At 48.6% G+C, this 13755-nt stretch overlaps 1 pseudogene; it reads left to right on the top strand.

The window, feature by feature from the left end:
* The first annotated feature begins 11259 nt into the window (after positions 1-11259).
* On the top strand, positions 11260-11623 carry LOC102238936 (annotated as a pseudogene).
* The last annotated feature ends 2132 nt before the right edge of the window (positions 11624-13755 follow it).

The following is a 13755-nucleotide window of genomic DNA, read 5'->3' as shown; positions in this document are numbered from 1 at the left end:
CTTAGTCCAGTGACCACTTCTGGCTGCCAGTGTGGCTGGAGACTATAGCCTCTGGCTAAGTAGCCATGTGTCAAGCTAAAACTAAGAGGGGATAATGGACACTGTGAGCAATTAGAAATCTCTGTCGCAGCAAAGAGAGAATGGTCTATGGAATAGCAAATACCACAGTCAAGGGCAAAGTCCGAAGAGAGTGCAATGGATTTGGGGAAGGATATGCTATGCATTATCTGTACTAAGTAACTTATCTACATTATTACCTTTAAACCTCATCCTATATAATAAAGAGCTAATATGCTAATTAGACCAAATAGCCAAATGACCTTTCAGATGACCTTCTGGATTAAGCTGGGGGCTGTGAGGGCCGGCCAAGGCTGCGAGGGCTGACCAAGGCTGTGAGGGCCGAGCCCCTTGCACGAATTTCGTGCTTGGGGCATCTAGTAATCCTATAAATAAGGAGTGTCACCATTTTCATCTTACAGAAGAGAAAAGTGAAGGTCAGGGAGGTCAGGTGATTTTTCCAAGGTCACACAGCTGTAATGGCAGAGCTAAGATATTAATCTAAGTCCACTCAGCTCCAGATCTGTTGGTCTCTCCACAAGGCTGCACTTCCTCTCTGTAAAGCCACCTAGAAGGTAGGAGAGGCTATGGGACACTCCAGGAGTCACTGGCAGAACGGTGCCAACAGTGGGGCATGCAGAGAGTAAATGAAGACTAGGAGGCAGGAAGGGGATTGATAAGAGCCGGCAGGTAAATCCAAGAAGCAACTTCTGATAGAGCCAACCATTTTTGAGTCTAAGAGAATCAAAGTTCAGGTTTTGCTTTGAGACCAAATTATTCTTAGTACAAGTAGTTGCATTCTAGAATTTCAAGATGCTCAGATGTGAGGATGATCTTGATTCCCAAGCTGATCAAGGGGTTGACTTTGAAGGATCATTCACAGACATCTCCAACCCCACCCAATGATGGAGCCCCTCCCACAGCATGCCTGATGGCTGCTCAGCCTTGCCAACACCTCCAGCTAGAGTCTCTGTCAGAAACCTCTGGCTCCCCTGGTCCCCTTCTAAAGGGTCCAGCTAAGAGGAAGATGGATTCCACACAGGTGTAGGGGTTGGGTGAGGCCCTATCTGCTGGTGTGTTTAATTCATCAACCCACAGATTAAAGAATTCAGGAAGACCAGGGTTCAATCCATGCAAGGCCAAGGCTGCGTGAGTCCCTGCACAGATAATTTCTCTTCACTGTCCTTGGCCCAGGGCCTCATGAAATGGAGACCTTGGACTGTCTGATTCTTTCTTTTTATATTTTTATTGATTTTAGAGAGGAAGGGAGAGGGAGAGAGAGAGAGAGAAACATCAATGATGAGAGAGAATCATTGTTCGGCTGCCTCCAACACACACCCCACCCCCGTGGGGAACGAGTCTGCAACCCAGGCATGTGCCCTGATTGGGAATCAACTGCAATCTCCTGGTTTATAGGTAGACGCTCAACCACGGAGCCAAGCCAGCTGGGCCGAACTGTCTGATTTCTGATGGCATTTCTAAACTCTATGAATGTTAGGTGTGTTCATTAATCTTTTCACCCCATAGCCTGACAACCGCAACCTTGAAGAAAAATCACTCTGCAATTTGCAATGGATTTGGCCTATGAATAATTCAGCATGCCTCACAACTCAGGGGAAGTATTCGGTTTCTGATGCTTCTGATCCTACGGGAGACAGTAGGTAGCTTGCCACAGGGATGCGTCTGCTTAGATTTGAGTGAATGGATGGGAGGAGAGAGGGAGGGAAGGAAAGATAAAAGGAAAGAGGACAGGGGAGGATGGAGAGGAGGGGAAGGAAAGTTGGATATAGAATCATTTCCTGCCTCAAGCAGTCTTCGAAGCTCCCAGGGACTTTAGCTCATGCTGGGTAACAAGTTGTGGTCAGACTGTGGGAGCTGCCTCGGGTGACAGGCCACCCTGTCTCCCAGGGCAGCTGCAGGAGAGTTGGTGATTGAGTGTGCAGCACAGGTAGGAACCTGGGACCAGCAAAGCACCTCACCGAATGTTGGAGACTGCAGGACCATCCCCTATGCGGGGTTGGCCCTGTGCCAAGACTAGAAGAAACAGGGACCTGGGTCCAGAGGCTGAGTTCCAGCCCCAGTTCTACCCTTCGTGGCAGTGGGACCTTGGGCAGGTCACCAGTGCGTGGTGTGAGCAGGGTAAGGACAGGATGGCAGTAACTGGCTAGAGACCCTGTATCCTCCAACCCTATCCCATCACAGGGCAGAAAAATGCAAACCCTTTATGACTGAAGCTTGTTTGGTGGTGGACCAAGCTGCCCTTTGTGAGAAAAGGTAGGCTGAGGCCTCAATAAAGGAGCCTATTTTTCATTTCTCTTGAATTCACAAAACTACTTAACACTCCCATAGTGAGGAAAGGTGAGTCCCAACAAAAACACGTCAAGGAAAAGTGAGCAAGAATTTCTGTCCAGGATCCAGGCAGAGCAGCCCCAATCCACACACCTCTAGGCCTACACTCACTCTGGGAGGGAAGTCCTGGGCATGGAGAAGGGCCCACAGAGGCACCCCTCCCCATCGCATAGGCCTAGAGTATTCATCACTCCTGGCATCTGTTTTTTCATCATTAATATATGTCTTTTAAGTAGATTTTTATTGATTTCAGAAAGGAAGGGAGAGGGAGAGAGGGATAGAAACATCAATGATGAGAGAGAATCATTGATTGGCTGCCTCCTGCGCGCCCCCTACTGGGGATCGAGCCCGCAACCCGGGCATGTGCCCTTGACCGGGATTGAACCCGGGATCCTTCAGTCCACAGGCCAACGCTCTATCCACTGAGCCAAACTGGCTAGGGCTGTTTTTTTCATCTTTAAAATGGAAACTGTAAAAGCACCAGCTTCTGTTTCTTCATGGGGTGACTGGTCGGTGGGGGAGGGTAAGCTGAGGCAATGGAGGTGAAAGTGTGCTATCAACGGCAAGGAGCCTCACAACATTGGCTATTGTCAGTCCCTGTTTCAGAAAGCCCTCTCTGGCCTGGAGATGAGAGTGAGCATATGGAGGCTGCAGCAGGCCCCCTGGGGGCACACAGGGTATGAAATACAGTCCTGCCTGCAAGTGGCTACATGCTTGTTGGGAACAAAACACATTCCTGCAACACCCTGAGCAACAGTATGTGGAGGGAGACAATCTGGAACAGGTTCACTGCCGCAGGTAGATGGCTGTATGCAGTTAGCGCGCTTGTTTTAGAAGAGTCCCAACGCCTCCGCCAATCAGGCACCCGGCATCCTCCCCACCTTGGTGGAGTCACCACAACTCCCAGCCTGGTCCTTGACTCCCACGGTTCCAAATACCCTTTCAGAGACGGATCCACCCTGGGAAAGAGGTTCCTGTCAGTCAGCCCCCAGTCCAGGCGCCAATGTATTCTCTACAGTGGAAAAGCACGCTCATTTGCATAAAGCACACATCCTTCTGAGATGGAGTAAATCCACTCAAGGGACCAGAAGGTTTCCTTGTAAAAAGAATGAAACCAGCCCTAACCGGTTTGGCTCAGTGGATAGAGCATCGGCCTGCGGACTGAAGGGTCCCAGGTTTGATTCCGGTCAAGGGCATGTACCTTGATTGTGGACACCCCCCCGGTGGGGGGTGTGCAGGAGGCAGCTGATCGATGTTTCTCTCTCATTGATGTTTCTAGCTCTCTATCCCTCTCCCTTCCTCTCTGTAAAAAATCAATAAAATATATTTTTTAAAAAAATAGAATGAAACCAGAGGGTACTAGTCAACTTCACGGGCCATCACCTATTGCTCCATCACAATTGCATGGCGATTGCCTCCCACGCCCTTCTCATCCAGTCTCCCTCTCTCTGGGTGTCTGGGAACCCTGAGTCCTCATTTGGGTGGGAACAGTCACTCTCCTTTTTCTGTCCTCCATGACCCATTCTGCAAGAAAACACACAGCAAGGTAGATTGCAGTTGACCTGGTGGTGTTCCCACATTGGACACGGGGTCTCCTTACTAAGATTTACTGTGAGCCAAACCTCCAAGAACTACCCCACCTGTCCCCAGGCATCCAGCCCCAGGGAACAGCAGTTCAGATATAGATATAGATATAGATATAGATATAGATATAATTAGTGATTTCAGTGAGGAAGGGAGAGGATAAGAGAGATAGAAACATCAATGATGAGAGGATCACTAATTGGCTGCCCGCCCCCACTGGGGATCAAGCCCACAACCTGGGCATGAGCCCTGACCTGAATCAAACCGTGACCTCCTGTTTCATAGATCGAAACTCAACCACTGAGCCATGCCAGCCGGGTCCTTCCTGTGATTGGCCAAGCTGTGGTCACTGTCCCAAGGACCAACTCTATCCTTCAGGGGCGATTCCATTCTCCCAAACAAAGGAACTTACCAGCGACAGTTTCTTAGGTTCTGATTCTCTGATTTGAACACTCATAGCCCACCCACAGAGTCAGTCAAGCTTTACTACTGCCTGTGGTTTGATGAAAACAAAAAAAGCTAGATTCTTATTATTATATTCATTTTAAATTATATTCGGATATTGGATGTATTTTCAAACTCAGTTCTACCCAGTCCACCTGCTGACACCCTACTTCCTCCCAAAAGAATGTTCCCTTCCATTCCCACTTTGCCGTGAATCACTGTTTGAGGGTCATCTCTTCAAATGGACCTTCTCACATGCACTACAGTGAATCAATTGCCTCAAGCATTGGGGTTGCCAGTCTCGGTGCTAATACTGCCCACCTTTTTAAAGGTTCAGGAGGGTAGGGAGAAGCACAAAACTCAATAGTGACAGGTGTTTTTTTTTCTTATTCTGTTTTCAAATTCTGAGGGTGGATCTGGGGTGAGGGGTGGCACCTCACTGAATATAGGAAGATCTATTCTGCTACAGAAGGAAAGGTAAGGACCCTCCACAGGGAGCTGAGGGATTCCTGGGGAAGGGGCCTGGTGTGCCCTGGCTGGACCACCAGGTGCCTCCTCGAGAGAGATAGGGAAGCAAGGGCCGGTGGCCTCTCCCGAGCTCCACCTTTACCGTCTGCACAGAAAGCCCAGCCCCTTCACTGCATTTCCCTGCACAAGGCAGGTGAGAGCCTGGAGTCTCACACTATCGGTGTCCCTCTCCTGTGGCCTTGGGAGGACTGGTGGGGCATTTGAGGGAGATTTCTCATTATTAATTATCCTGTGATGCTCCCAAGGTTTTGGCCCCAATCAATCCAGCTGTGGTGGCAGAGCGACCGCCAGCCCAAACCCAAACCCACACACCCTCCCCTCAGAGTGAGACCGACCCACGACCCACCGAGCTGGGCTTTGTCACTCTTCGGCTCTTAGCCAGAGAGGACTCGCTTACAAGCAAGTATCATTCAAAACATTCCAGCTTACTCTTTTCCTTAAGACCCGCCCATCGGCTATTGCCATGACAACCACTGCTGACCCCGCCTTCAGGAAGCGGCTGGAGCCTAGGGAAAATGTGGTCCTGCGGTGTTGCTGCTCCTCAGCATTGCTCACCCCTGAGAAGCAGAGAGGGAGCCACAGCCCACTGGCAGGGGGTTGCATGTGCATGCATTCTCTCTCTCTCTCTCTCTCTCTCTCTCTCTCCCCTGCCTCCATCCTCTGCACATATTCTTCCCACCTTCCTCTATACTTGTAGATTGCCTGGGCAATTATAGATCTCCCCGCCCACATCAGTGATTCAACCAAGTGGTGGGCATATGACCTGAGCTGCAGGACCAATTTATTCCCTGTGATGAATACAGGGAATGTCAAGAAAGAAGCTCTCTCCTTGGCCAGCATTCTCAGTGGTTAGAGCGCTGGCCCATGCACCAAAGGGCCTTGGGTTGGATTCCCTGTCAAGGACGCATATCTGGGTTGCAGGTTTCATCCCTGGCCCAGGTTAGGGTGCATATGGGAAGCGACCAATCCATGTGTCTCTCTCACATCAATATTTCTCTCTCTTCTGTCTCTCTCCTCCTCCCTCCCTTCCTTCCACTCTCTCTGAAAAGCAATGGGAAAAAAAAATCCTTGGGTGAGGATTAACAAAACAAAAAAAAAGACAAAGAAAGGAGCTCTCTCCCCTCTGGGGTGCCAAGCTGGGGCTGCCCGTGGTCATATCCTCTCCTTATCCTCTGCAGTGGGAGAGAGCAAGGCCAACACACGAGGAGAAGCAGAGAGGGAGCCACGGCCCGCGGGCAGAGTGCCCAGTCCTAGGCCCCGAGGTGCTGGTTCCTGAGGCTATAACACTTGGATTCAGAGTCCTTCTCAGCCTCGTAAGCCTTGTGGTCTGCCATCACAGCTGGACGTGTCCAGATGGGTCCTTCTTTCCAAGTGACTTCATCGCAGTTACCACCATCCCCTCTTTGGCTGAAGAAAGCCCTCCCCTCTCTGTGCCCTGCTTTGCACAGCTCTCACACGGGGAGGGTGCATCTGGTTCCCAGTCTCTCTTCACTCTAGTAGCTGTTAAAGGAGCCAGAGGAGACAGGAAGGCTTAAAAGACCTAGAACTCAGGAATATGTCACAGGATTCAGGGAACGACCGAAATGGTTCATGTGAAGAGAGGAGGAGGGACAGAACGGAACCAACCCACAAAGCTGAGGAGGGGAGACAACGCTGTGTGCCGTGGCACTTGGCATGGGGGCTCCTCCTGGCACTGCCGCCACTGCCGCCACTGCTAACAGAAAATGCATTCTCTGATCACACAGGGTGAGAGGGCAGCCACAGCCCCCAGCTCTCCTCCCTTTCCCGAGATTTCCCCACTAATAATAGGCCTCAGCCTCGACTTATAGGCTTTGCCCTGAACACCAAATGGAGCAAGCTGCAGTGCGTGCGTGTGCGTGTGTGTGTGCGTGAGAGAGAGAGAGAGAGAGAGAGAGGCTTTCAAACAAGTGCTTAGAAATGATAACTGAGATGTAGTGAGCATGAGCATAAGCAAGACCACCGTGATTCACTTAGGAGGGTTCATGCGGCCCGTCCTAAAGGCAGACGCTATGTTTTCATCATCAACACAAGGTAGTGTTAGTATAAAGCTTTACAATCCACAAAGGTCTCCCCTAGCTTCAGCTCTCTGGATCCTCTCAATCACCTGTGAGGTAGGGAGGGCAGGTATTATGGCTGCATTTACTTTTGAGCAATGTACTTTTACAACTGAGGAATCCAAAGGCCAGAAACCTTAAGTAATTTACCCAAGTCACGCAGCTGTAGTTGGTGAAATCTGAACTCCTCCCCAGGATGTCTGACTGCCTCTGTGCGGCCACCTGGTCTGTATCCTGGTGGCTGGAGCCCTGCATTCCCAGCCTGGCACACACTCTACTGAGCAAGCAAACTGTCCCCTCCAGCCCCCTGCGCAGGCGGAGTGGCGGAATCGGCGGTGCTAAGTGCTGGGCCTTACAGGCACTCCTGAAAAATCTCTTCTGCCCTAAAATATCTCAAGTAGAAATTCATGGTTTAGGATAAGCACCACAGGTTCCATGAACTGTTATAGAACCTGGTTACCCACAGGGTTAATATTCTGTCATAAACATCTTCCTATTCAATGATGTGTCTGACATTTGGGACAGCTTCCCCAGAGACAGTGGAATGGCTCCGGACTGCTGGGACTCCCCCCACCTCCACAGTGTTGCTTACACTGTGTGGCACAGACTGCTGCAGCCCATCAGCACCAATATTTACCTTTTTTCCTGGGCACTCAGCCAGACTACATTTCCCAGAATCCCCTGCAGGGGAATGTGGCCATGTGACTGAGTTTCAGCCAATTAAATGAGAACAGAGGTGCTCTGGGCCATTTCCAGGCACAAAGAAGAGGAGAAAGAAATCCTTATGGGTGGCTGAAGACTCTGACCCCAGGGCTAAGCCTCGGCTTATAACAGAAAAGTAGCTGCCAGGTAGGTCCCCGAATGACGTGTAAAGGGCCTTCTCCACAGCCAACCCTGGCACAACCAGGGTTTTGACTCTTGTTCACTGTCGTATCCCTGGCACCAGAACAGTGCTTGGCATATACTACATATCACCCAACTGAAGACATCACTGAGTAGAAGGCACACCATTACTTTATGTAGCACTAAGAAACCAAAAATGCTGCCAATTAAACCATGACACGATGCTTTCGCTCAGCATTTTTATTTTGCAGTTACTGAAGGAGCCCTTGTAGACGTGGTTAGTACAGATTTTCATCATAAATCACTCTCGTGCATAATACAATGGGAAACAGAAGTGAAGTAACTGGGCTAAGGTATTTCTAGACGTTCTCATTCCAAATCTGAGTCCTGTCTCTATGAGAGCGGCCAGGACCATCTGTTCTCACACGCTGCTGTCCGCAGGCCTCAGAGTGATGCAGCATTTCTCAAAAGAATCCGTAAAAGAAGGAAGTGTCCTATGTGCTGGGCTCTGAAGCCAGCCTTACAACGCTGTGGGTCTGGCTATATCACAAGTGCTGCCAAACATATCGGATTCCCCACCTTCCCCACAACCATCGGTTCTGATTTATTGTGCGCATGCTCTGTGAGCATTGGGGGATTTATTATTTTATTTTTGCTAAACTGTTGACATGCACTCTGCATGTTTTGATGCTGGAACTTTTTTGATGTCTGCAAAGGCAATGACAGTCTCACCAAGAAAGTTACATGGCCAGCAGCAACCACAAGGTGCCATCAATTAAAGATACAATCTCAATTTCAGGCATTTTGAGTTATGGGAAGGAGATGTGTCAAATAATTTTTAACAATATGATTAGAGCCCTGACCAGTTTGGCTCAGTGGATAGAGCGTCAGCCTGAGGACTGAAGGGTTCTAGGTTCGATTCTGGTCAAGGGCACATACCTTGGTTTCGGGCACATCCCCAGTGGGGGGCGTGCAAGAGGCAGCTGATCGGTGTTTCTCTCTCATCGATGTTTTTGACTCTCTATCCCTCTCCCTTCCTCTCTGTAAAAAATCAATAAAATATATTTAAAAGAAATAATAATTATTAAAAAAATATGATTGGAGGTTCCCCATAAATATTTGTTGAATGAATGAATAGATGAAGTCTAGTGAGTGAAAAATGCTTTGACCTCCTTAAAAAGAGGCCTTAAACCCTGGGGATCACACAACAATTCTGAAAAAGCTAAGGTGACTACCAATTAGGCAGCTCTTATTTGGAAATAACAGAAAATGAATCAAAGGGACCTAAACAATAAGGAAAGATAAGTTAGCTCACATAACAAGAAGTCCTGAAATAGGGCAGATCGAGTGTTGGTTGACTCACTGACAACTCAGAAAGAAGGGCCAATGCCTCTCACCATCTTTCTGCTTGGTTACCCTTGGCACTCCGGCTTGGTCCTCAGACCAGCTGCCCTCATGGTTTCAAGTTGGCTTAGTTCTAGGTGTCATATCCGGACATGAAATGTCCAGTGGAAGTAAAGGGATTGTATCTTCCCTATGACCTTTTAAACGTGAGAAAACCTGTCCCAAGAACCCCCAGCAGACTTCTCATCTCATTGGCTAGCCTGGGTCCCATGCCCAAACCTAAAGCAATGTCCAGCGGAGAGGAGCAACCCAGAATTGGAGAAGAGCTGTGAGAGCATCTCTCCTCACACCGTCCTTTTACAAAGGGGAGGTTAGATAGCTTGCTCCTCTCTCAGTTTAATCACTGGCACTACAGGACCACCAGGACTCTAGATTCCCAGCCCAGGACATTCCCATTGGCTGCTCTCTCCTCACTCGCCCAGAGGATTCCTCTGTTCCAGAGGACACTGGCCTGGGAACGCCCACCGGGCAGGGCAAAGGAATATGAAGGTTAAGAGGCTGCAGCCTAAAAGTGGTTGGAGGCAGCAAGAAAACGCCTGGTTGTTCTGCAAAGTCCTTAGGACGGGAGGCTCTGATCTTCAGGCCCTGCTATGTTGGACTAACCAGACCTCCAGACAGGAAGAATTCTCTGGAAACTGTCAGTTACCAAGCAGCTGAGTCATCCCTTAAGAACTCATAACAGAAAAGAACTTGGTGGAAACTCTATAACATAGAGGAACTCAATATTCTTGTGGAAGAAAGGAAGGGAGCAAGGGAAGGAGGGAGGGAGGGATAAAAAGAAGGGGGGAAGAAAGAAAGAAGGGAAGGAGGAAACTAATTTAAAAGGTTCATAAAATAATTTACATATTAATATATAATTATTTGGATACTTGTATATGCTAGAAAGAACATTGGTCCTTTTTTGCTGTTTCTATTGTGTTTATTTTATTCATTAGATTCCACATATAAGTGAAATCATGATGGAAATTTTAACTTGGGAGTTTCTTCAGTTTGATTTCTTTTATCCCCTGAAGAACTTTGGATCCCTCTTCCTTCTGGTCCCTATGGAGATATGATGATGAGTTTCAGAGTTTTACTTTAGCTTTGGCCTGGCAGCTCCCTAATTCCCTGTTTCTGGGAATTTCTCCTGGGCTCTATGCTGTGTAGCCCCAGGCAAGATAAACCATATGTGCACATCTCTCGGGTAGGGGTGTGTGTGGAGAGAGAGAGAGAGAGAGAGAGAGAGAGAGAGAGAAAGGAAGAAGAAGGAGGAGGAGGAGGAGGAGAGAGGAAGGAAAGAGAGGAGAGAAGAGCACATTGGCCTTGAATTCAAATACCTGAACCTCCACATAGAAGCTGTGTGACATTAGGCAAACCCCTTAACCTCTGTGGGTTTCATTTATCTATAAATCAAGGAGAGGGATGCTGTGAGAACAAAAAAGATAAGTCAATGTGAAAGTGCTGGTATACAAGACTCTTCATAAATGATGGTTGAAGTGAAGGTTTTTGTTTCACATCTTAAAGGAGAGAATAACTGGGAGATTCAACACAAATAATGCAGAGCCTCGGCGGCGGCACAATGCCCTCCCCCTCCCCCCTTTCTCCAGCAGCTACAGCTCTTTCCCACTGGAATTTGCTGGCCCAGCTCAGAGCATGCTGCCATCTGCTGGGAGGAGGGGAGAGTGACACCAAAGCTTTGACACCGGCCATGGTGAGGAACAAACCTGGGAAAGGGGAAGCAGGGACCCAACTCCCCCGCGCTGTGATTCTTATCCTTTAAGACAGGTGCCCCTCTCACCTGGCCAGCAGTTCATCAGAAAAATAAGATTTCAATCAATTTTTCTTTTGAAAAGTGACAGGATATGATTTAGCCTTAAAAAGGAAGGAAATTTGCCCCCTTTCTCCAGCTGCCGGTAAGGTGCTGGGTTCTTCTGAGGAAGCTACGGCCGAGTTGGGGTGAGGCCCTGCGTTGGGGTGAGGCCCTCCGGAGACTAGCACCGCTCCCGGCAGCGCTCGCCCAGCACTCACCCTCACCATGGCCTCAGTCTGGAAGCTCGCCTGCATCTACTCGACCCTGATCCTGCACAACGATGAAGTGACGGTGACGGAGGATAAGATCAACGCCCTCATTAAAGCCGCTGGTGTAAATGCTGAACCTTTCTGGCCAGGCTTGTTTGCAAAGGCTCTGGCCAAGGTCAACATTGGGAGTCTCATCTGCAATGTAGGGGCTGGGGGACCCTGGTCCTGCCCCCTCCACCGCTGCTGCCCCAGCTGAGAAGAAAGTGGAAGCAAAGAAAGAATTTGAGGAGTCTAATGATGACAAGGGCTTTGGTCTTTTTCACTAAATTAGCTCTTTTGTAACACATTCAATAAAAGCTGATCTCTGTTGCAAAAATAAAACAAACAACAAAAACAAAAAAAAAGGAAGGAAATTCTACCCTGGCCCAAGCGGCTCAGTTAGTTGAGCATCGTCCCATGCACTGAAAGGTTGCCGGTTGGATTCCAAGTCAGGGCACATGCCAGGGCTGCTGGGCTCAATTCCAGGGAGGGGGCATGCAGGAGGCAGCTGACAGCTGCTCAGCTCTCACATCAATGTTTCTTTCTCGCTCTCCCTCTCCCATTCTCTCTAAAAACCAATAAAATTTTTGTAATAAAAGTAAATTACAACATGGATGAACCTCAAGGACATTGTGTTAAGTGAAATAAGCAGCTAGTCTCACACACACACACACACACACACACACACACACGACAAATAATGACAATTCCACTTTCACGAGGTAACTGAAGTAGTCAAAGTCACAGAAACAGAAAGTAGAATGGAGGTGGCAAGCGGGTGGGGGTAGGGAGAAACAGGGAGTAGTTTAATGGATGTAGAATTTCAGGTTTGCAAGATGAGAAGTTCTGGAGTTGGTTGCACAATAATGTAAATATGCCTTACATTGTTAAACTGTACGGTTAAAATGGTAACTTTTATATTATGTATATTTTACCACAATAAAAAAAAACACATCAATAAGCAATAGGGATGAGCACATGGTCGGTGCTTGACTTCATGACAGAATCCTGGTAAATATTTACTGAATGAAGATGAAAGGAAGTGATGCTGACAGATGGTCACAGACAACAGGGTGAACACGAGAATGGATACCTTTCCTTTCCCAGGAAAGCCTTCCAAGCAAAAGCCATTAGTCACAACGACCTTGTGGTGATAAACCAGTCTCTTTCCTATTCTCACCTCTAAACTAAAAAAAAATTATTTTTTTTATTTCATCTGATAACAGCATGGCACCAAATCCAGCCTGAGCCAGAATGTTCTATTGAATCCAGGGTTGCAAGTTCCCAGATCACACAGCTTCAGAACTGTAGGGGCTCTGAGCAGCTGGTGAGATCTGAGGTGTATATCCTACTTAATAAGAATTTTATGAATATGTAAGACATTTAATTTTTTAAATATATATTTTCATTGATTTCAGAGAGGAAGGGAGAGGGAGAGATAGAAACATCAATGAGAGAGAATCATTGATCAGCTGCCTCCTGCATGCCCCCCAGAGGATCAAGCCCGCAACTGGTTCATAGGTTGACGCTCAATCACTAAGCCACGCCGGCTGGGCTGTATATATAAGACATTTTAAATAATCACCGCAAAAGCCACAGCTGGAAAGAGGTGAATCCAAGGCCTGACCTTTTACCTTCAGAACCCGCCCCCCCCACACACACACACACACCTCCCATTCTTCCACTCCCACAGCAGCAGGCAGAGCGTGGCAGCTTCCTCCCCTAAGCTGCTGGTGGACAAGGTCACTGCTCTGCAAGAGGAGTTTCTCCTTGTGGTCAGTGACCCTTGAGGCCCATCAGCCATAAGATAAGAGGGCAGTTGAGTCTGTTCACAGCAGGGCTCAGCCCTGAGGCAGGTGTCAGATCCTCCAGGGGAAGTAAGGCGGAGTACAAAGAGAGCAGGAGCCCCAAAGGCACTCCAGCTGGCTCTGCTACTACCTGGGTACCTCCTGGAATCCCTGAGGGGGCCCTGAAGTCCAGCCTTTGAGCAGCCCTGTCTCCTTCCAACTTCCCCACCTGATTGCCTGACTGTCCAGTCCCACCCAGAGGCAGAGCCAGAGGGACACAGGATGCCAGACTGTAGCAGACACTAGTGACAGTGCAGGGAGAATTCACCACAAGGGGATCTAGTTTATTGACCCACAACCCCTAGGATTCCTGGGCTTGGAGTGCTTCCTGAACTGCCCCTGAGCACGTCTAACCCAGCAGGATGGAAAGGGGAGCTCATGAGTGGAAGCCCAAGTCTAGGGAAGGGAAGGGGAGAAGGGATGTGCAAAGAGCCAGGAACTGAATCTGAAACATTACATCACACCTATCCACACCTGCTAGGCAGTTTGAATAACCAGTTGCTTTAGATGTCTGGGAGTGGGTCTGTTTCCATGTGTCAAGAACACCGTATCTTCTCCCAGCGCCTTCAAAGGACATTCCTTTCCCC

Source organism: Myotis brandtii, unplaced genomic scaffold (genome assembly GCF_000412655.1).
Source record: "Myotis brandtii unplaced genomic scaffold, ASM41265v1 scaffold536, whole genome shotgun sequence".
Lineage (NCBI taxonomy): Eukaryota > Metazoa > Chordata > Mammalia > Chiroptera > Vespertilionidae > Myotis > Myotis brandtii.
This window is presented reverse-complemented; position numbering and strand designations above follow the sequence as displayed.